The sequence below is a fragment of the Apis cerana genome, linkage group LG16, assembly GCF_029169275.1.
Source record: "Apis cerana isolate GH-2021 linkage group LG16, AcerK_1.0, whole genome shotgun sequence".
Classification (NCBI taxonomy): Eukaryota; Metazoa; Arthropoda; class Insecta; order Hymenoptera; family Apidae; genus Apis; species Apis cerana.
The window spans coordinates 5,385,746-5,406,850 of NC_083867.1; the positions used below are offsets into that span (position 1 = coordinate 5,385,746).

A 21,105-nucleotide genomic window follows, 5' to 3' on the forward strand; every position below is an offset into this window, starting at 1 on the left:
AAGATATCGGTGAAATATTAATGAAATCTTGGAGCCGAATCAAACTTCTATATAAAATCACGAGTTCGTAATGCGCTTCGAGCATTTCCCATTCACGTTTCGATCTATTCGAATTCGAATGCAAACGCATCTCCACGTTTTCGAAGAAAAACAAGAGGAGGAAAAAGGACAAAGGACTTATCCTTGCTAAAAAACCTAAGGATTCGGAAGACGACGAGGCGAGTTAAGCGGGCGAAATTGCAAATCGAAACGTTTTACGCGGGCAATGAAAGGAGTGGTGGTCCTCCGCTCGTAAAACTCGACTGGAAATACACTGGAAAGTTGCATGCGGAATCAAACGCCTCCTCTCGAGATCTCCAAGAACGAGAATCCAACACCGTTTCTTCTCTGTCCACGAATGTCCAATTCTACTTGGCCGACCCACGTTCGCTTTATTCCACTGAAAGTGGAAAAAGAAGGAGGATACGCTTCGACAATCCTCGCGTCATTCACGCAAGATTTGAATTTCGCGCCATTTACACGATAAAGAGTTGCCAACGAGAAAAAGAAAAGACAGTTTAGGATTATTAAAAATATCGCTTTATTCCACTGAAAGTGGAAAAAGAAGGAGGATACGCTTCGACAATCCTCGCGTCATTCACGCAAGATTTGAATTTCGCGCCATTTGCGCTCGGTAAAGTGTTGCCAACGAAAAAAAAAAAACAGTTTAGGATTATTAAAAATATCGCTTTATTCCACTGGAAGTGGAAAAAGAAGGAGGATACGCTTCGACAATCCTCGCGTCATTCACGCAAGATTTGAATTTCGCGCCATTTACACGATAAAGAGTTGCCAATGAGAAAAAGAAAAGACAGTTCAGGATTATTAAAAATATCGCTTTATTCCACTGGAAGTGGAAAAAGAAGGAGGATACGCTTCGACAATCCTCGCGTCATTCACGCAAGATTTGAATTTCGCGCCATTTGCGCTCGGTAAAGTGTTGCCAACGAGAAAAAAAAAAGACAGTTCAGGATTATTAAAAATACAGCGGTACGCGAAAGAACAACGCGTTTTCATCGTTGGGCGATATTTTAAAAATAATAAAGTTGTTTTTCAAACGGAATCATGTTCAGCAATGAGGTGGAAGGGAGTTGAATAATTTGAAAACAGTGAAGTCTATTATCGTTGATGAAGTTCAGCAAAAATTTATTACAATCGCGTTGGATCGGCGGAAAATTAAACGACGGTTCTCCCGGTTCGTGCTCCGTTCGTACGCAATCGAATTGCACAAATTTTTCGATTTAAATTTCATCATTGCTTGCTCGCGATATATTTTAACTGGTTTACTTCTCTTCTATGTATAACAATAATCTTAACGATCCCTCCCTAATCCTTTTTACAAAATCAAGTCGAATCGAATTATTAAGTGTGCGAATAAATTCCTTCCTTTTTCCATCGTTATTTCTCACCGAATTCCAATTATTTCCCGTTCGAAACAGCATTCTTTTTAAGAAGAGACTTTTCGAGCGATATCGTTCTGCTTATTTTCACCTGTCGAAGCTGCTGAAATGGTTTGCGCGCTATCAGGAATCTGGAAAACAAAGATTTGATCAAAGGAAATTTTAATTCGGAAGATCGCTCGGAGGAATCCGATCCAGACGAACGAAGTGTCTATCTTGTGCCTGATTTATGTAATAAAGTCTTGAATTTCGATACGTTAGAATTCAGAATTCTCTTTGATTGAATCCTCGATCGGGCTTTGGATACATTTGGATTAGTGATATATACTCACGGAAGAATTGGAACACGAAAGAAAAGTGAAAAAAAGTAAAGGAATATTCAGAATTTCATCGAAGTAAGAACCAATGTCGACTATGAGAGGGTGAAAAGGCGATATACGAAAGTTGAACACTCGTCGAATTCGAAGATTGTCGAATGGTTTACGACGCGCCCTTCGATTCGTTCCTTTTCTTTTTTTTTTATTATTTTCGTGGACGATCGTCCACAGCTGTGACCACGATTCGACGGCGCAAACTGATGTCGCGCCTAGCGAAACACGTAATAAATCTTGCTGCATCCCTCGAGAAGAACTCGAGATCCCTTGCCAGTTCTTGTTCCCTTTCTCCTGATGCAAAAAGTGATATCCAAAAATATTTAAAAAGTAGAAATCAAAAATATCGCCTATCAAAAAATTGAGGCGGAGAGTAACGCGATCGTACAAGTAGTTATCGATCGAGCAACGAATTGGACGAGCGGTTATCGATCGAGCAACGTTTCCAGGATAAGTGGAGCACCGAGACGAAAAATTGGTGATCGAACCAATAATATACGATAATCAAGACGATGATATTACTCCAGATAGATTATCAACAAGGAATACAAGGCAATCGAGTTTCGTGCCAAATGGAACCTCGTTCATTATTCAGGGGACAGGGGTTTCTTTGACGGTTGTTAACAGTCTCCCGGTACAAGCTCCCCCCTCCCTCTCCCGCGCCTACGAAATCCTAGACGAGCTCCACACGAGCTCCTCCCGAGTCGAAACTTCGATCTTGTCCCCCCCGGCTCGAGTTTCGCCCGTCGACATTTCGCCAACTTTCCCTTCCTCTCAACTTCGGATTCCACTTTGGCTTTATCTTTGTTATAACGGTACACCACGCTCGGACGCAAGATACGATTTTCGAAAACCCTTCTCCAACCCTTTTTGTATATTTTCAGTATATTAATATTAATAATTCGATTCGATCGAGTAGATATATATATATATATTTCTCAAATTTTCATCCGCGCCTCGATCTAACTCGACTCGATTCGGCCACAGCGCTCGCGAATCGGCTTAAAAGATGATCGCATTATCCGGTAATCTACGACGGATCGTAAAGTGAGGGAGCCGGGTACAAATGTAAACGTGTAAACGCGGAGCAGCGGCAATAAAGACGGACACTGGTTATTAAGGGGGGAGAGGGAAGGGTGGGGGGATTCGCGTTGTCAGTTGCGGCGCGCAGTAAATCTTGCGCGATCCGCGAAATTGCGATGGTAAGCCGCGGATCGAGAATCGGGGTAGGTAACTATTGATCAAAGGAATCCTTGGTGAAATATGTCGTAGAAACGTACCCGTGAAACGTATTGACGTCGCGGCCGTGTTACGTCGAACCGAGGGGGAGGGGCAGGGAAAGGGGGAGGGATGTTACGTTTGATTTGTGGAATAATTTCATCTTGGATATGTATATGTACGTATATATACGGGGAGGGGAGGAGGGATGTGATATATATATCGGATCTTGATTCCTTGGAAACTATTCTTGGAATATGGGAAAGGGAAAACCATTTTTCCACGAAGAATCCACTATGATAAATCTTAGGATAGGACGCGTTTAAAATTTAAATAAATATTTTTCGCGTCGAAGAAGAAAAGTAATACGTGATAATGTCGCTTTTGCGAGATGCGTATCCACGAGAGAGAGAGAAAGAGAGAGGTTAAAAAGCTTATCGTTGGATGGTCCGTGATCTTAAACTATAGACCGTTGTACGATCGTGCGGAGTTATGAATAAAAATTGGAATTTTCATTATGTAAAAAAAAAAAAAGGGAGAGAAAATATTAAAAATTTTGTTATCGAAATCGAGCCAGAAAATAGGGGAAACTATACCCTTGAGGTCGCTTTTTGATTCATCCCGATATCTCGATCGGTTACCGAGATATAAGAATTTGAAGTGTCCATAGTGCTCAAGCGCCGGTGTATGAGATTATGAATGGGCGACCGCAACCTAGTGACCTAGATACTTTTCTTGGAAATATTACTACGTTTTTTCCAGGATTCGCGTCTGTCGCTTGTTTGGGCTTTAGGATAGGTCAGTGCGAGCGAGAGATGCGAATAAGCAACGAGGACGGATATAGTAAACGATTAAAAAATTATCCTTTTCTTTACACGACGATATCTCGGGAACCGGAAGTCGTATAGGGATAAATGAGGAGGCGTTTCAAAGCGCAAGGTTCCGCGCTTCCGTTGATCTTTCATTCGTTGACCGGAAGTGACTGTCTTCGGAGTTACGACGGTTCAAATTTTTGTTAATTTTAATAGGATTCGATCGGGTTTATAGTGAATAATTAAAAATTATCTTTTCTTTACACGACGATATCTCGGGAACCGGAAGTCGTATAGGGATAAATGAGGAGGCGTTTCAAAGCGCAAGGTTCCGCGCTTCCGTTGATCTTTCATTCGTTGACCGGAAGTGGCTATCTTCGGAGTTAAAATGACTCGAAATTTTCGTAATTTCAATAGGATTTAATCGGGTTTATGATTAAAAATTATCTTTTCTTTACACGACGATATCTCGGGAACCGGAAGTCGTATAGGGATAAATGAGGAGGCGTTTCAAAGCGCAAGGTTCCGCGCTTCCGTTGATCTTTCATTCGTTGACCGGAAGTGGCTATCTTCGGAGTTAAAATGACTCGAAATTTTCGTAATTTCAATAGGATTTAATCGGGTTTATGATTAAAAATTATCTTTTTTTTTAAAGTAACGATATCTCGGGAACTGAAAGTCAGATATAGATGCATCATCGATACCGATAAGAGATTTCACATAGAACTGATTTAATAAGACAAAATTGAAAATCGATATATGAAAATCCTTGAAATCTATCCCGCGGTGGAAATCGTTTTATCTACCATTTCGTTTCCAGTATTACTCTCCAGTAATAGGGATGAATATAAGAGAAAAGAGGAGGGATATTAAGCGAGCGTTAATGACGAGCTGCTAGAGGACGAACTCTTTTGTGAACAACTCCTATCTCCCTAAAATTTGTACTAAAATTTTCCTTCCTAACCTTTCAAAATCAACCTAACCTTTCTTCCATTCACCCGATTAAGATACACTCTCTCTTTCGATCCTTCTCCCAAACCGTATAAATTTACCTTTCGCCTCATTTAGTAATAGTCGTTTGCTCGATGAAACATTTCTTTAATCCCAATAATATAATTTTCGTTCAACCTTCGATCATCCATCCCGAAAGAAAGGAAAGTATCGATCGTAAAGTTTTTCAACGAAGAAAAAAAAAAAAGAAAACGGAAGAATGGAAAGTTGCAGTTGGATCGATGGAAAGTTGGATATCGATTCGCGTGGAATTTCAAAAGGCAACTTGAACCTTCATCGGATTTTTCGAGGCATGAATTCTGGGCAATTTTCGGCCGACAAGGGCCGAAGCCCCATCGAGACGTGGTTGTAGCCCAATGGGAGGAACGCTTGGAAGCATATTTTTGGTTGGTTCGTTATCAATGGGCGGCCCTCCTCCACCATTCGCCATACCTTTTATATTTTTACGTCGGCCAACCAACTCGCGGGCAAATTGTGATTCTTTTTTTTTTCCACCGCCGACGTTTTTGAATGCGAACCCCCCTCGTGATTAAAATTTCGCGTTATTTTTAAAACTGCCTGCTTCCAATGAAAACATTCCACCTCGCCATACATACATATACAGCGTCCCTTTCGAATTTCCCTTTCGATCGTCCCTTTGATCGACTTTCGAATACATTCTTCGAGACCTTTACACATCTCCTCTATCTCCTTCCATTTCGTTAATTCCTCGAAGGAAAGAGAAGGAGAGAGATGTAAAAGATGTAATAAATATCGGGAGAAATTAGCAAGAGTCCCTTGTATTTTCTTCTTCCACGAATAATAACCGAATAATTTCCCTCGCCCGAAATTGTAACGTGATTTCGCAGGATTTCGAGGGTTTCGCCCTTTTTCGCGGCAGGAATAACAAGAGAGAGAGAGAGAGAGAGAGAGGGAAGGAAGGATCCATAAGGCTCGCCTTAATGAACGTTCCTCCATCTTCGTCCCCCTTACTCGTCGGTCCGCCACGTTGCTCTTCCTTATCAACATTAGCCAGTGAGACGCCAGGGAGAATAACATTGGCCTCTGGCGAGTAATATATCCATACTTGCCGTCATCCCTTAATGCATTATGCATAAGGGTTCGATATATCCAGAGCTCGTGTATACCTGTGTGCGTGCAAGGGGTTTCCAACGACGGCCGCTCCGCGTCGGTGTGGATGCGCGCGTGTCGAGGACATCCGGTGAACGACATCCTCTCCTTTCGCGAACTGGAACGCGCGTATAAAGGCGGCCAACCGTGTCACACCATCTCCCCGATTTCGTACGAATAAACAATCGTTGTTTATATGTGCGAATGATTATGCGGATCATTAAGATGGAGGTGGAGTTTATTTATGCTTGATTTTTTAAAAATATTTTTTTAAAGTTGTATTTGTAAGCTTCTTTCTTTGCTTAAAAAGGAATGATATATTGTCGATTGGTTGGATTATTTTTATATCAAATTGGACAGTGGTCGCGAATCGAAATACAATTTTCAAGTTAGGATGAGTTTGATTTCTTTCAGTTATCGAATGACGAAATTATTTCTAGTTAAGAAATCGAGGATAGAGAGAAGGAAAATAGATGAAAATAGAGATGCGGACCTAATAATCGCTTTATAGAATTATTAATATTCGACTTTAATGCTCGACAAATTTTCTTTCTTTATAGGTACGTAAAAATATGAAAGTATTATTATTTAACTGTTAAGAAATTCCACCGTTAAAGTCCCCAGTTAATATCGATTCTGGGAATTGATTTTAACGAAGAATTATTTTGATTTTCAAAAAAAAGAATCTTTCCTTCTTCTATGGAGAGAACGATTTTAATTTACCTTTTTTTATCGAGGTAATTTCTCCCTTGTCGCGTAACAGGACGGAGACAAATCCTATCGAAATTCAAAGCGGTGGCTTCGCATCGATGGGGATTTTCGTGGGAGAAACTGGGGACTTTTTGCTCGAACAAGCTCCTTGAACAGGAATAATAAAGGAGCGAGAAACAAAGGGCGTGCGAAAACCTTGAAGAAACGGATTTGAAATGAATCTTCTCTAAATATATGTACGTAAAATACATTAGAGTTTATTATTTTAATTTATTTATTTTTATACGCTTGGTTTCAGCCATCTCTTTTAAAGTTTATCTTTACGTCGGTGGCCACAATCTCTTTTGAAACTTTTTTACCCGTTCGATATCGACAGCCAAAGGAAGTCAAATTCGTTATACGCTTTTTCAAAAAAAGTGACGGCGAGATTTGTGACGTTCACGAGCTACGATCGGTTTAAGAAAGATTCAGAGCTGGCAATATTGACTCGAAAGGAGGCCAATGTGCATCGAAAACTGCACTAAGGACAATGGATCTCCAATCGTCGCGAAGCTTGGACTTGACCAAAGTTCTTTCGTCCATTTGGTATACGAAATAACGACTTTGAAATTCTAATCCCTTAAAGGATACTCCCTCTGCCCGAAAAGAATCAAATAAAATTAAAATTAAATATAGAAAATATATTAAATTCGTTTTATCGCGCGATGTAAATACAAATAATTTTCGTGCGATAATTTTTCAATTAATCAATGATTTTACACGAGGAATTTTATAGGAATGTTGTAAAAACGTTATCAAGAGTGCCTCTCTCTAATTTATTAGATGCATCTCGAACACATTCGATCAACTCGTCAATTGTGACTGGCGAAGCTTCGTGTTGAAAAAACCCCAAAACGTTTAAACCTGTTTGGCCTGACTTAAATATTCCATTCAATAGAACCTGCAGCAACGATTATCTTTATCCATTTCCATTTTGAAATCACACCTGTTTTATTTATTTTTCCCAAACAAACTAATTTCTCAACTTAACTCAAACGTACATCAAATATCGAGGCTCCAGAAATTCTAACATTTCCTTTCAAACATATTTTCAGAGGGAATACTTAATAATAATTCGGCGAGCAAAAGATAGAACGGAGAGAGAGAGAGATGCGTGCAGAATCGAGAATTTGTGTTCTCTCGCGATAAACCGCGCCGTGTTTCATAAAGTTTGCCCGACGCGGTTCCTTTGTCGGCGCTCGGCCGGTAAACACGCGAATGCTTCTTTCAAGAGCGAACTTGGCCTGTAAGTCACCGCCATGTACCCACAAGAGAGAGAGGGAGAGAGAGAGAGGGGCATAAATCGAGGCGGGGAATTAAATTTCCCGCCGCTGGATCTCGATTTATCTCGCCCATTCCACCTTCGTTTCCGTGAAACGATAATTTATCGCTTTTTCCCCGGGCTCGTCATCGAGCCTTCTTCTCGATCGAAGCGAATCGAAGAGCGCAGTTATTTTCCAAATAATCGCTCTAAAAGGAAATATAATATGATACAATTATTTTGTAAATTGTAAAAAGCGTACGAGGTAAGAAAGTGCGGTACGGTGAATGTCAAAATTTATAAAACTCGATCCCTATATTTTGTTCAACGCGCCTTTCATTTAGGAGGAATATGAGTCAAAGAGTCAAAGAGAGTCAAAGTGAACTTTTACTAAAAATAAGATGAAAAATGAAAGCGTGTGAATTTTTGTAATCAACGATAAGAAAGATAAAACGAGAATAATTATATACATTCTGAATCACATCGCTTTATACACACATCTATACTTTAAAAAAGAATTTCGAATTCCAAAATCGTCGAACACGAAGCTTCCTCTTCTTCCCTTTCCAAACACATTTGAAGAATATAATACCACGATTAAGATTCGGAAAATAAAAAGCTCGGATTCACCTTCCCATTGATTTCGTTCTCGTCCTTTGGAAAACGATTCGAAGGCACGAATTCTTGCGTCTAATTACACGGTGAAAGTAACGAAGAGGACGTGGGACGTTTGCCGTCGATGCACGTTCGCAGAGGAGGGTGGCGGTCCGAAAGGAAAGAAGACAGAGAGAGAGAGAGAGGGGGAAGGAAGAGGGAGGTGCACCCCGCAATGCGGCACAACTCCTGATCCGATTGCGAGCTCAGTCAGCGTCCTCGAGAGCTCGAGGTCGAAGAGGACCTCCACCGACTTCGGTAAGAGATCTTTGGATAATTTTCTCCCCCACCCCTTTTTCCCCTCTGGAACAAACTCGAGGCGATACCAGGAGGCGACCAAGACGAGCTCGAATCGAATCTTTAGAGGATATTCGCAGCCAAAAAGGAAAAGAATTCGTGACAACCGATCGAAATTACACTTGCTCCTCTTACTCTTCTTATTATCTCTTTCCTCTCTCCCGAGAGAAAATTTACTTTGTATGCAAGAAACTCGAAATGATAAATCGTCTTAATTATATCCCGTGCATGGGAATCGAACGTGTGCATCCATTTTCCAAAACGGTTTCTCCGCGAACAAAAAGGGCGGTGCGGTCGCGGGACAGAGCTATGTATATATATATATATATATATATAAAGAGCGTGGCCTACAGAGAAAGAGAGAGAGAGAGAGAAAGAGGGGATTGGTATTCGAGGAGATCTCGCCGCTCGAGGCGAACAAATATCGGCCGTTTCGTTGGCCGAAAGTGGAAGTTGGACGCGGTTCCCGATCGCGGGACAAAGGAGATGGCGGACAAAAGAGGCCTGGTGACAGAGATCGGCCGGAGATCTGGCCTGGGGATGGAGGAGGTTAGGGGGAGGAGGGATACGGCTGGAATCCCGTAATTTCTGCAACAAAGCGGGACCGTCCATCTCGCCACTGTACAAGCCACGTACTCCTCTCCCTCCTCGGCGTACAACGGGGTTATTAGATCGTCGTGATGAACGAGCCGCGTTGCCACGTACTCTGCCTACGAACCCCGTATATTCGAATTTCAGCTCTATCGTACCTTATTTATTCATTTCCTTGCTCCCCACAAGTTCTCGCGTTACTTTCTTCCCTCCCTTGTTGCTATGACAGAAGGAAGAGAGGGGTGAAAAGTGAAATTTTTGAATCTCTCAATCGAGACAATTGAGAGTAAGCTTCTGGCAAATTTTAGATTGATACGAATCCGAATGAGGTGAAAGGGAAGAGAGGGAGAAGAGGAATTGAGTATTTCATTACGGATAATTTTATCCGAGGATCGACAAAGTCTCGGCTGTTTTCGTTCCTCCCTCGTTCATCATACTGATCTAATAACTGACCGCGGGAACGAGCATCGCGGCGAATAAAATTAGCCGCCGGTGTATTTATTGCGAGCGCAATTATTTCGCGGCGAGGTGGCCGCCACCACTGGATGGAAACGCGTGTTCGTATTCCGCGCCCGTGCAGCGCGGAGTAAACGGATTACGTAATTACGCGGAACGATGCCACGAAAACGCCGCCACCTGCGTACGTGAGCCTTCCAGCGGGGTGGGGAGACTCCATCCCCCGTGTTTTTCACTCGTGTCCTTTCAACAACGAGGAGATAACCCTCCCCCGAAGGGAATTATCGAGGGTTATACGAATTATAATGCCATCTGGCGGGATCTTGAACTGTTCGAAGAGGTAGTTCATATTTCATCGATGTTTTTTGTTGGAAATTCAATTTTCTTGCGAAATTATCCAGAGTATTTTTTTCCTTCTAGGAATGCTATTTAATTTTGGATTGTTCGAAGAGGTTAGGTTACGTTCAAAAGGATTTCATCGATATTCTTCAATCTTATTTCGTTGGAAATTAAATTATCAAGAGTTACGAATATTTTTTTCTTTCTAGGAATGCCATCTAGCGAGATCTTGAACGAATTTCAAACGAATTCGAAGAGGTTAGGTTCAAAAAAATATTTCATCGATGTTTTCGCTGAAAATTAAATTATCAAGAGTTACAAATATTTTTTTCTTTCTAGGAATGCCTTTTAATGGAATCTTGGATTGTTCAAAGAAGTTAGTTATATTTAAAAGGATATTTCGTCGATGTTACATTCTTCATTCTTCGTTGGAAATTAAATTATCAAGAGTTACGAATATTTTCTTCTTTTTAGGAATGCCATCTAGCGAGATCTTGAACGAATTTCAAACGAATTCGAAGAAGTTAGGTTCAAAAAAATATTTCATCGATGTTTTCGCTGGAAATTAAATTATCAAGAGTTACAAATATTTTTTTCTTTCTAGGAATGCCATCTAGCGAGATCTTGAACTGTTCGAAGAAGTTACGTTCAAAAAGATATATTTTTATATTTTTTTCCTTCTAGGAATGCTATTTAATTTTGGATTGTTCGAAGAGGTTAGATTATATTTAAAACGGTATTTCATCGATATTCTTCAGTCTTATTTCGTTGGAAATTAAATTATCAAGAGTTACAACTATTTTTTTTTTCTAGGAATGCTATTTAACGAGATCTTGGATTGTTCGAAGAGGTTAGATTATATTTAAAACGGTATTTCATCGATATTCTTCAGTCTTATTTCGTTGGAAATTAAATTATCAAGAGTTACAACTATTTTTTTTTTCTAGGAATGCCATCTAGCGAGATCTTGAACTGTTCGAAGAGGTTACGTTCAAAAAGATATATTTTTATATTTTTTTCCTTCTAAGAATGTCACATTCTTCAGTCTAATCTTTCGTTAGAAATGAAATTATCAACAAAGTTCATTAAAAAAATTATCAATTACAAATATTTTTTTGTTTCTAGTAATTTAATGAGATCTTTTGTTCGAAGAGGTTAGATTACGTTCAAAAGGATATCTCACCGATGTTACATTCTTCATTCTTATCTCGTTGGAAATAAAATTATCAAGAGTTACGAATATTTTTTTCTTTCTAATAATGTCATTTAATAAGATCTTTATATCCTTATTTCATTTAAAACGAAATTTCCTTATGAAATTTGAGAGTTACGAATATTTTTATCCTTCTAATAAATTTAATGTGATTTTAGATCGTTCGAAGACATTGAAAAGGATATTTCGTGTTATATTCTTCGCTCTTATTCCGTCGAAAATGAAATTTTGTTCCGGTTAATTTCGGAATAACGTAACCTGATCCAACCTAACCTAATCCGATCGGATCGACTATCGCAGGTCCCCGAGTGCGCCGCCATTAAACAAGTTGGCGGGACGTTTAATCGAGGCGAGGAGTGTTCGGAGATGTTCGGGTGGAATCGTTGGTACGATACCGATGCCTCGTTCCCCAAGCGACGTTTCGCCTCTGCCTCGCCTTCTTCCTCGACGTCTGCTATGTACGTACACGTATAACTAGAGAAGCGGCTCCGTTCTCCCTGCAGGCGATAGTTTGCGGTAAGGTGGCGCGTACGCCGTCCCTCGAGTGCTACAACTCAATTTCGAGGAATTTCGGTTGATTTACAGAATCGATCTAGCTAACGTGGCCCTCGTCACGCTTCCACGAATCTCCTTTTCTTCCTCTTCTTCTTTTTCTTGTCCTCGATCGTTCTCGAAACTTCTCTCGACTCGACTCGAAAGGAAAAAGAGAAAAATCTTTCCCCCTATTCTATTTAAATAATAATACTCCAACTTGAAACGCGTAATTATAATATTTTTTTTTCGCCCAACGGATATAATTGCATTTTGGGAAACGGCGGTGTAATCGGGACAATTAGACATTTATATCAGTTATAATCGGTTAATATCGCGGAACTTATAGTTCGCATATTGCCGTGGCAAGCGTGTAATATTTCAGGGTGCTAATAAACCCCTCCCCCTCCCTTCCACACGAACACGTGCGCGAGAGTGTGCCCGGCACACATTTGTTTCGACTCGTGGAAAATTTCGCAGCGAAATTCTCGCTCGCACGTTCGTGCAGGGGCCTGCAGAGGGCCATTAGATGGCGTTAAAATCGCCATAAGTTTGTTCCGCTACGCAGCTTTGTCGCAGCGAGGCGCAGCCAACGCTCGCTCGTATCGCTCGTGTAAATCGAATGGCCGGGCAAGCCTCGTAATTCGGCAGGTATTTCGCTTCGTTCCCAACGATCGATTTTCATTTTTTCTCTCTTTTTTTTTTTTGCCAACGTTGCAACTCCACCGCGATCGATACGAATTTAATCAAACGATTTAGTTGTTTTAATTATTGCGTGGTTATCGCGTCAAATATCGTAGACGGACCATTTCGATTCCATTTTTATCGCGGAAGTTGGAAAGTTTATTACGATCGGGACGGATTTAATTATAATTATAATTCGTCTCTCGTTCTTGCAAAGATTGCAATTTCATTTTGCGATCGAGATGGATACAATAATTACAATTATAATTATAATTCGCGATCGATAACACTTCGATCGATTCTCACTGCAATTTTATTACGAATATTCACGAATTTCGAATTTAATCAAATAAATTTATTCTAATTATACGTAAATGTATAATCGTGAAATATCGTTCAGATATTTCCACTCCTCCTAGAATAAATCCTTCCTTCCTCTTCATCGAATGACAATTATCGCTTATCGTCGTTGCATCGTTTCATCGTCATTTCGCGTCGTTCCAACGATCGTCATTCGGCTATCACGCGAGCAGAAAAGCGAGCACGTTTCGTCGGAATGATTTGTCATCGGCCGCGTTTCGACACGCGGGTCGCATAAATTTCGGATCGCGACATTTCCAGACTGGACAATTTATGAAATACCGAAGTAAGCTGAATATTTCGTCCCGGAACGAGCTTGTGAAAACAGCCCCCCTCCCTCTCTCGGCCATTCCACTCTGTTTACGATCCCTGGAAAGGATGGAATAATAATACAAAGAGAAAGAATACAAATTTATCCAGAGAAAATATCCAAAATTTGGCGACACGAGATTCTTGAGAGGTCCTCGAGAAAGGGTATGTAAAATCGGGTACGAAAATAAAATTCTTTCTTTTTTTCTCGAGAGCAAATTCGTACTCCAAGGAATAATAACGTAGAATTGGGAAAGAAGTGTGGTAATTTTTCGTCGATCGAAGGTTGAAAAGTGGAATTGGAAATAATTGTGGAGCAGTTGGGGGAGATAAGATTTCGTATCGTTGTCTTCGATGATAAATTTCTACGTGTTCTTATTGCCGCGATTTCGATTCGACAGAGAAACAGAGAGGAAAAGAAATTTGCCGGAGACAAATCGATCGTTTCGTCTCACGAAACGGTCATTACTCATTTCACGAGCGAAAAAACAGGTGGAAGGCCGATTCCGTGTGACAGAAAAGAAATCGTTCGTATGATTTGTCATTGTACGATTGTGAATTGCCAGCCTGCCACATGCCTCTGCTCTTGCCTCTGATGTATATATATATATATATATATATATATATATATATCTTTAAAATTTACCATTAATGAGAAAATAATTTCCTATACTTTATAACAGAAATAACTGGATTTCTTTCACAACTGTTCGATTTTTTAATTATTATATCCTCGATCCATTCGTATATCTTGTTGAAATTATTAGAAAATAGGTATAATTCGATTAAGGAAATAAAATATGAAAAATAGAAGCTTGAATCTCTCTCTAAGCTTATTCACTTCGCTTTTACACCTTTTTTTCTTTTTATTAAATCGAACTTATCAATCATTTCGAACAACTTACGTTTCAAAATACGAAGAAAGATTTTTTTTTTAAAATTCCAAATTCGATGATATATAAAGAAGAGATTATCGATATTTGTTACAGAATTTAAAGTTCACTAAAATTTTATTTCTGGTTTTGTTATTGATATCTATTTGTTTTTCTTCGAACGTTTAAACACTCAATCAAATGTAATCAAATATATTCACTCAGCTAAACCCGTACATTTTTTATTTGTTGTTTTCACTGCCAACGATATTATCGATATCTCGACGTTAATGAAACATTTGGGAAACAATTCTATTACCGCCCGTTTTTCTTTAAAATTTTTTTAAAAAATCCCGCGTTTAATCCCGTGACGCGTGGCCGGAAATTACGAGAGTAGCGCGGATCGCGGTGTTAAAAATCATCGGACACGCGTACGTAGTTTCTGCTTCCTGATCGTTGCACAGGGACGATGCGACGTGGTGCGCGCGGCCTGTGAAAGAGTCATGGACATCCTGTACGTGAATGACGTCCAATTTCATGGGACAATGGTTACCAGTGGTGGCTGCCGCAATGAAGAGTGAGGGATGAAGAGAGAATCCGGGGGGATGAACGAACCAACGCGGAAACTTTGTGGTGAATTCGAGACGAATACGAGTGGAATTTTCCTTCCTTCCTTCCTTTCTCAGCGTTGAGAGGAGGAGTGGAAGAAGGAGTGGAGGAGGAGGAAATAGATGAAGATGGAAGGACGTTGGGGCAGAAGAGATAAAAGACAGGGGATACGTGAAAAGTACAAGAAAAAAGGAAGAGAGAAGAGGAGAAAGAAAAGAATGCAAAAGAAATAAGAGATAGGAAACTCAACGAAATAAGGTTAGAAGGAAAAGGAGAGGGAGAGAGAGAGAGAAAGAATTAAATATGGGAGACGAGATATACGTGAAAAATACAAAAAAGAAAGAAAAGGAGAAAGGAAAGAATGCAAAAGAAATAAGAGATAGGAAACTCAACGAAATAAGGTTAGAAGGAAAAGGAGAGGAAGAGAGAGAGAGAGAGAAAGAATTAAATATGCACGAAGAGGAAAAGATGAAATGCTAGAACAAAAGAAATAAAAGACAGGAGATGAGATATACGTGAAAAATACAAAAAAAAAAGAAAAGAAAAGGGAGAGGAAATAGGTGAAAATAAAAGGACGTTGGAAGAAAGAGATAAAAGACAGGAGATACGTGAAAAATACAAAAAAGAGAGAAGAGAGAAAAAGAGAAGAATGCAAAAGAAATAAGAGAAAAGAAACTCAACGAAATAAAGTTAGAAGGAAAAGAAAAGAGAGAGAGAGAGAGAGAGAGAGAGAAAGAATTAAATATGCACGAAGAGGAAAATGAAATGCTGGAACAAAATAAAAGATAGGAGACGAGATATACGTGAAAAATACAAAAAAGAAAAGAAAAGGGAGAGGAAATAGATGAAAATAAGCATAAGGACGTTGGGAAAAAGAGATAAAAGACAAGAGATACGTGAAAAATGCAAAAAAGAGAGAAAAGGAGAAGAATGCAAAAGAAATAAGAGAAAGGAAACTTAACAAAATAAGGTTAGAAGGAAAAGAAGAGAGAGAGAGAGAGAGAGAGAGAGAGAGAGAGAGAGAGAGAGAGAGAGAGAGAGAGAGAGAGAGAGAGAGAGAGAGAGAATAAAGAATTAAACATGCATGAAACGAATGTTAGAACAAAAGAAATAAAAGATAGGAGATGAGATATACGTGAAAAATACAAAAAAAAGAAAGGAAGAGGAAGAAAAGGAAAGAATGCTAGACCAAAAGAAATGAGATATAAGAGGAAATTCAACGTGTATGAAAAGAAAAAAGATGAAACGGAGAATGCTAATTTAAAAAAATAAGAGAAAATAAGTTAAAAGAAAAAAAGAAAGAGAAAGAAAGAGAATGAAGAATTAAACACGCACGAGACGAAGAGGAAAAGACGAAACGAATGCTAGAACAAAAGTAATAAAAGACAGGAGACGAGATATACGTGAAAAATAAAGATGAAAATAGAAGAACGTTGGGACGAAAGAGATAAAAGACAGGAGATACAAGGAAGAGAGAAGAGGAGAAAGGAAAGAAATAAGAGATAGGAAACCCAAGGAAATGATGTTAGAAGAAAAAGAAAGAAAGAGAGAAAGAAAGAAAGAAAAATGAAAGAAACGAATATTAGGGCAAAGGAATCGAAAGATAGAATAGCAAAGGAAGAATGTGTAAAAAAAGTGAAGAAGGAAAGAAATGGAAGAGACGAGTGGAAATAAGAAATACGAAAGGAGACAAAAATGTAGAAACAAGTGGAATGGGAGGAAAATAGAAGAAGGGGGAAAAAGACTATTGGTACCGGTGCTGGAATTTAGATGACAGAATCACGGACCCGTGAAATCGGTCGGTGATACGTGATCCTCCGGGGGAGAGACGGAGAAAAAAATAAGTCATTGCACGTTCCCGATCGATACTACTAAGAATAATACACATCTTCGAACATTTTCAAACCCCAAAAACTAAGAATAAACTGTTAAAGACAGATATACTTTCACATCGAGCGACAAAGATGCGAACATATTTTAGACAAATCGAAGATTAAAATACTCGAGAATCGCTCCTCCCGTTCTATTCATTTATTTATTCCTCTCTTTTCACCGTGTTATCGTCCAATGGGTGACAGGGGATTCGCTCGAAAATACTTGGAAATATACCCCTCCGAGAGTTTCACTCCGAAATGTATTCGCACCCTAACCTGGCCACGCCAAGACGATTGTCTGTCTCGTAATGGACAGTGATGGATGCGCCGGTTCAACGGTGCGGCGCGGCTGGTACAGCTGTGAATTAATGTTCGGCCGCGCGAGCCAAGAAGTATGAACGTAATATAAATGTAAAAATACGAGGGCCACGTGGGTGGCGTGTGCCCCGGCGAGCGTATATTTCAAATGAATTCGGGAACAGTTCGTGAATTCGAATTCCTTTTTTCCTTTTTTTTTTTTTTTTTTTTTCTTCCCTTTTCTCCTTCGACCCTCGTGCAATTCAATGCCCATTCCGTCGACCACGGAACGGAATAATACGCGGCCGACAAATAATATTTCGAATGAATTATTTCAATCATCGGATATTATTAATTTCCCGCTGAAAATGTCGATTGAAAGTATATCCAACATATACACATTGTATATATATATCTCGATTTTTGGCAAGTAGAGTAGAAATGCAGATAAAGGAGGAGAGGGGAGGGGGGAAAAAAGCGAAGGACGAATATGGAATCGTAAAAGTAATAAACTCGTGCAATATCCTCACGATTTCAACGAATTCTACGAGCAATTTTTCTCCCCTCCCCGTAGTTTCATAAGCGTTCACGTAGTTAAATGTTCTTCACTGTCTATTAAAAATATTACATTAACGCCGGAAATAGAACGACCGATTTCCCTCGTGGTTCCGGGAAAATTAACTTTCCTCTATTTTACAATCCATTTGAAGGGGACACGTTTAAATCTCGAGAGATTTTTAACGTATTAAGCAGGGAGGAGACAGAGAGTAATTTTTCAAAACGTGTCCAGAATTAACATTGGAATTTTTATACTTGCGCTGAATTGCTTTACGAGATGAAATATTACGACGAATGTGAAGCTTTTTCCATTCCTTGAAAAATTAATCGGATACGCTTCTCTTAATACATCGCGATTCAAGATGGCATCCGATTTCTACTTTTTTTTATACCAATAATAGTTTAATTCTTAAACCGTTTAATTTACTCGTCTGACCTATTATTGGACTAGAATTATATTTTTGATTATATTCAAGAAAAAAAAAAAAAAAATTGTTACCTTTTCAAAAAGAGATCGTCTGTTTTCCTATCGTTGTAAAAATTAAATAAATCATCGTAACATTTAAAATAATCGACACAAATTCACCTGAACATTCGTACAATTCTCGATCGAAATCATACACACATACAATCATTAAAAACCTTGGGTTCGCGAAACGAGCGAATAATTCTCGTCATTCAATCCGTTCTCAAACGTTCCGCGAACCGTAAACACGGAAATAATGAATCGCATATAGCTGATCGAGGAATCGTTTCAGGGATACAACGATTCGAAGAGGTGCCCCCCTCCAGCAATAAACAAGTCGTGGAAGCTCGATCGCGGAGGAGGAGCCGAAGGGGTTCAAAGGAGGAACTCATTAACATTTCAGCCGAGTCGTATTTTCTTTAATTCCCGTTGGAAGAAAGTTGCCGTTTGACTACGTCCCTCGAATTCAACTTGGGAGCGAATCGAGGACGAGGGCCTCCCACCCCCTTTCAACCGACCGACCGACCGACCGACCGACCTCTTTCTTCCCCCGTGGAACCAATCTCCTTTAATTCGTTTCGTTTCGACCGTATTTATTGTTTCTTTCCACTTCTTTTCCAACGTTTCTTGCGCTCTTGCACCTTGAAGGGTGAGTGCTTGGAGAGGGAGAGCGGGGAGACGGGAGGGTGAGATGATTTCGCAGGGATTTGACGAAGCAGGATAAATGTTGCCTTCTCGTGATCTTTATTATATTTGAAAAATTCGATTTGTTGTTATTTACGGGGGGAAGAAAGGAGGTTTGAGAAATTACGTCGAAACCGCGGGTGGAAATTTTTTTTCGGTTTAAAAAAAGAAAGAAAGAGAGAAGAAGTTAGGGTGACGCGTAACAATGGAGTCGGGGGGGGGGAAACAAATGATGGCTGGACGGAGGTCATAAATCACGGTAAAAAGTGACGTTCTCGCCACGAAACATCGCGTCACAAATATTTGACGTTCTCGTTGTTTCAATAAAAATTTCGCTCCAGCTGCCTCTGGCCACACCAGTGTCCGCCATTATTCACGAATTCGTGTGCTCGTATTGAAAGAATTTGATGGCGGTCCCTGTTCTGGGATACGGGAAACGAAGAAACAAAAAAAAAAAAAGAAAAAGGGGAAAAGAGGAGGGAAATAAAGAACGTGAAACGAATAAAAAAGGATAAATAGAGGAAAGAAACTAAAGGGAAACGAAAAAGTTAGAAGACGAAACGAATAAGGAAACTAGAGTAAAGATAAAAATTAGGAGAATTAGAGAGATAAAAAAAATAAAAAGAAAGATACGAAAAAGAGCGAAGGATGGAAAAACTAGAGAACAAAGAGAAATAGAGAGACAAAAAGAAAAAACGAACAAAAGTAAAGAGAGTCAACGAAGAAATAAACAATCTAGAGAAGAATCTGAAAGATGAGAGATAAATAAATAAATAAATCACGAAGAAACGAAAAAATAAGATGAAAAGAGGAGAAGTAGAGAAACTAGAGGAACCAAAATAAATAAAAAAAAATGGTTAAGAAAGCACGCAAGAGAAAAGGGAAAATGAAAGGGGAAAGGAAACGAAGGAGAGGAAGGGAAGAGTCGTCGGCGGAAACGCTTGTAAATTTATGTATCGCGCATTCCAGACCGTTGTTGAAATATTGATGCAACCGTAATTTGATCAGTTTACCGGGGGTGGAGGAGTGGGAGTAGGAGGGGGCGGAAGAAGCGATTTCGAAATAAGAAGCGAGCTCGCGGCGAAGTTTCTTCCGGCTACGTTGGAAATGTAAACGGAAAGCTCTCCTCCCTTCGCCGTGCTCTAAGTATGTACAGAGGAGTGTAATTTGCATAACTTGAAGCCTTAACTGATAGGCAAGCTTCTCGTAGATTGCTTGTGAAAGCAACGCAGCTCTAGATTCCTTGTCGTTTTAGAAGATGGCGGCTCCCACTCTCTCTCTCTCTCTCTCCGCCACACTTTTTCTTTGATATTTCACTTGCGCGGTTACTCGAAGCAAATTGTAGAATTTCTAATTACACGCGCTCGACTTTATCCTCGCATTTCGCTTGTTAGTCATTCTTTATTGGATTAATGCCAAGACGAGGGGAACTGCTCGTCCTAACCTTACGATTTTTCTTTTACTTCATCAAGAGCCAGCTTTAAGATATATTCGAAATATATTTTTGTGCCTCAATTTCTCCAATATTCGAAATCTCAAAATCGAAGTGGCTAATTAATGAATAAAAGCTAATTAATAATAGCTACTTACTAGAAAACGAATACATTTTTCTATCCGTTGTTCCCTCGAAAATTTTCCTTTCAATTCGCGAAATCTCGTTTACATTAAAAATATGAAAATAATTTCTCTCGAGTTGTTCTCTTGAATGGAAAAAACAAAAAAGGACAAAATCGAAATAGATGCTTTAAAATCGATCGGCAAAAAGATTGATCGGAAAGATTTTCTATCGAAGCGTCACGATTATTATTCGCGTGGATATTTTTTCCAACGATTAGACGGTGCAATTTTTTTCAACAATCAACGCGACACGGTAATATATTATAGTTTTAGCAGTTTCGTTATCGATAGTTTTACCAGTTCCGCGTCTGACCAAAACCGATTCATACTACTACGTCGTCGTAACGATCGTTCTATTCCACTCGTCTCGCTGTAATGAAAGCGCGACCGCTTTCGCGACGAGTTAAAGGAATATAAAGGAACATTCTATTTGTTGCGAGTAATAAAAAAGCGAATAGTAACGAAATCCAATATAAACGCGCGAATAAACACGAAACAAGTGTATTCTTTGTTCTTGGTTGTGCGCGCAAAATTATCGACCGCGCCCGTTTCGAATCATCTCGATGGATCGAATTTCATCGGCCGATCGAGCCCATTGTCCCTCCCCCGCTTCCGTCCTTTCGATCTCTCGCGCGCGTTCCATTCCGCCGGACAAAATAAATCATTCGGCCGTCTCGAGTCCGCGCGAAATCCGGCGTGGATCGATTCGTTTTCATCGAGTA

At 39.7% G+C, this 21,105-nt stretch overlaps 1 protein-coding gene and 1 long non-coding RNA gene across 3 annotated transcripts in view; one reads left to right on the plus strand and one right to left on the minus strand.

Moving 5' to 3' along the window:
- LOC107993230 (E3 ubiquitin-protein ligase MIB1) overlaps positions 1–21,105 on the minus strand; it is a 468,131-nt gene that overhangs the window by 53,288 nt on the left and 393,738 nt on the right. The gene's annotated exons all lie outside the window — the stretch shown is intronic.
- On the plus strand, positions 6,726–7,351 carry LOC133667518 (uncharacterized). Its single transcript, XR_009833208.1, has 2 exons — positions 6,726–6,908; positions 6,971–7,351. It is a non-coding gene; the product is annotated as an uncharacterized LOC133667518 (long non-coding RNA).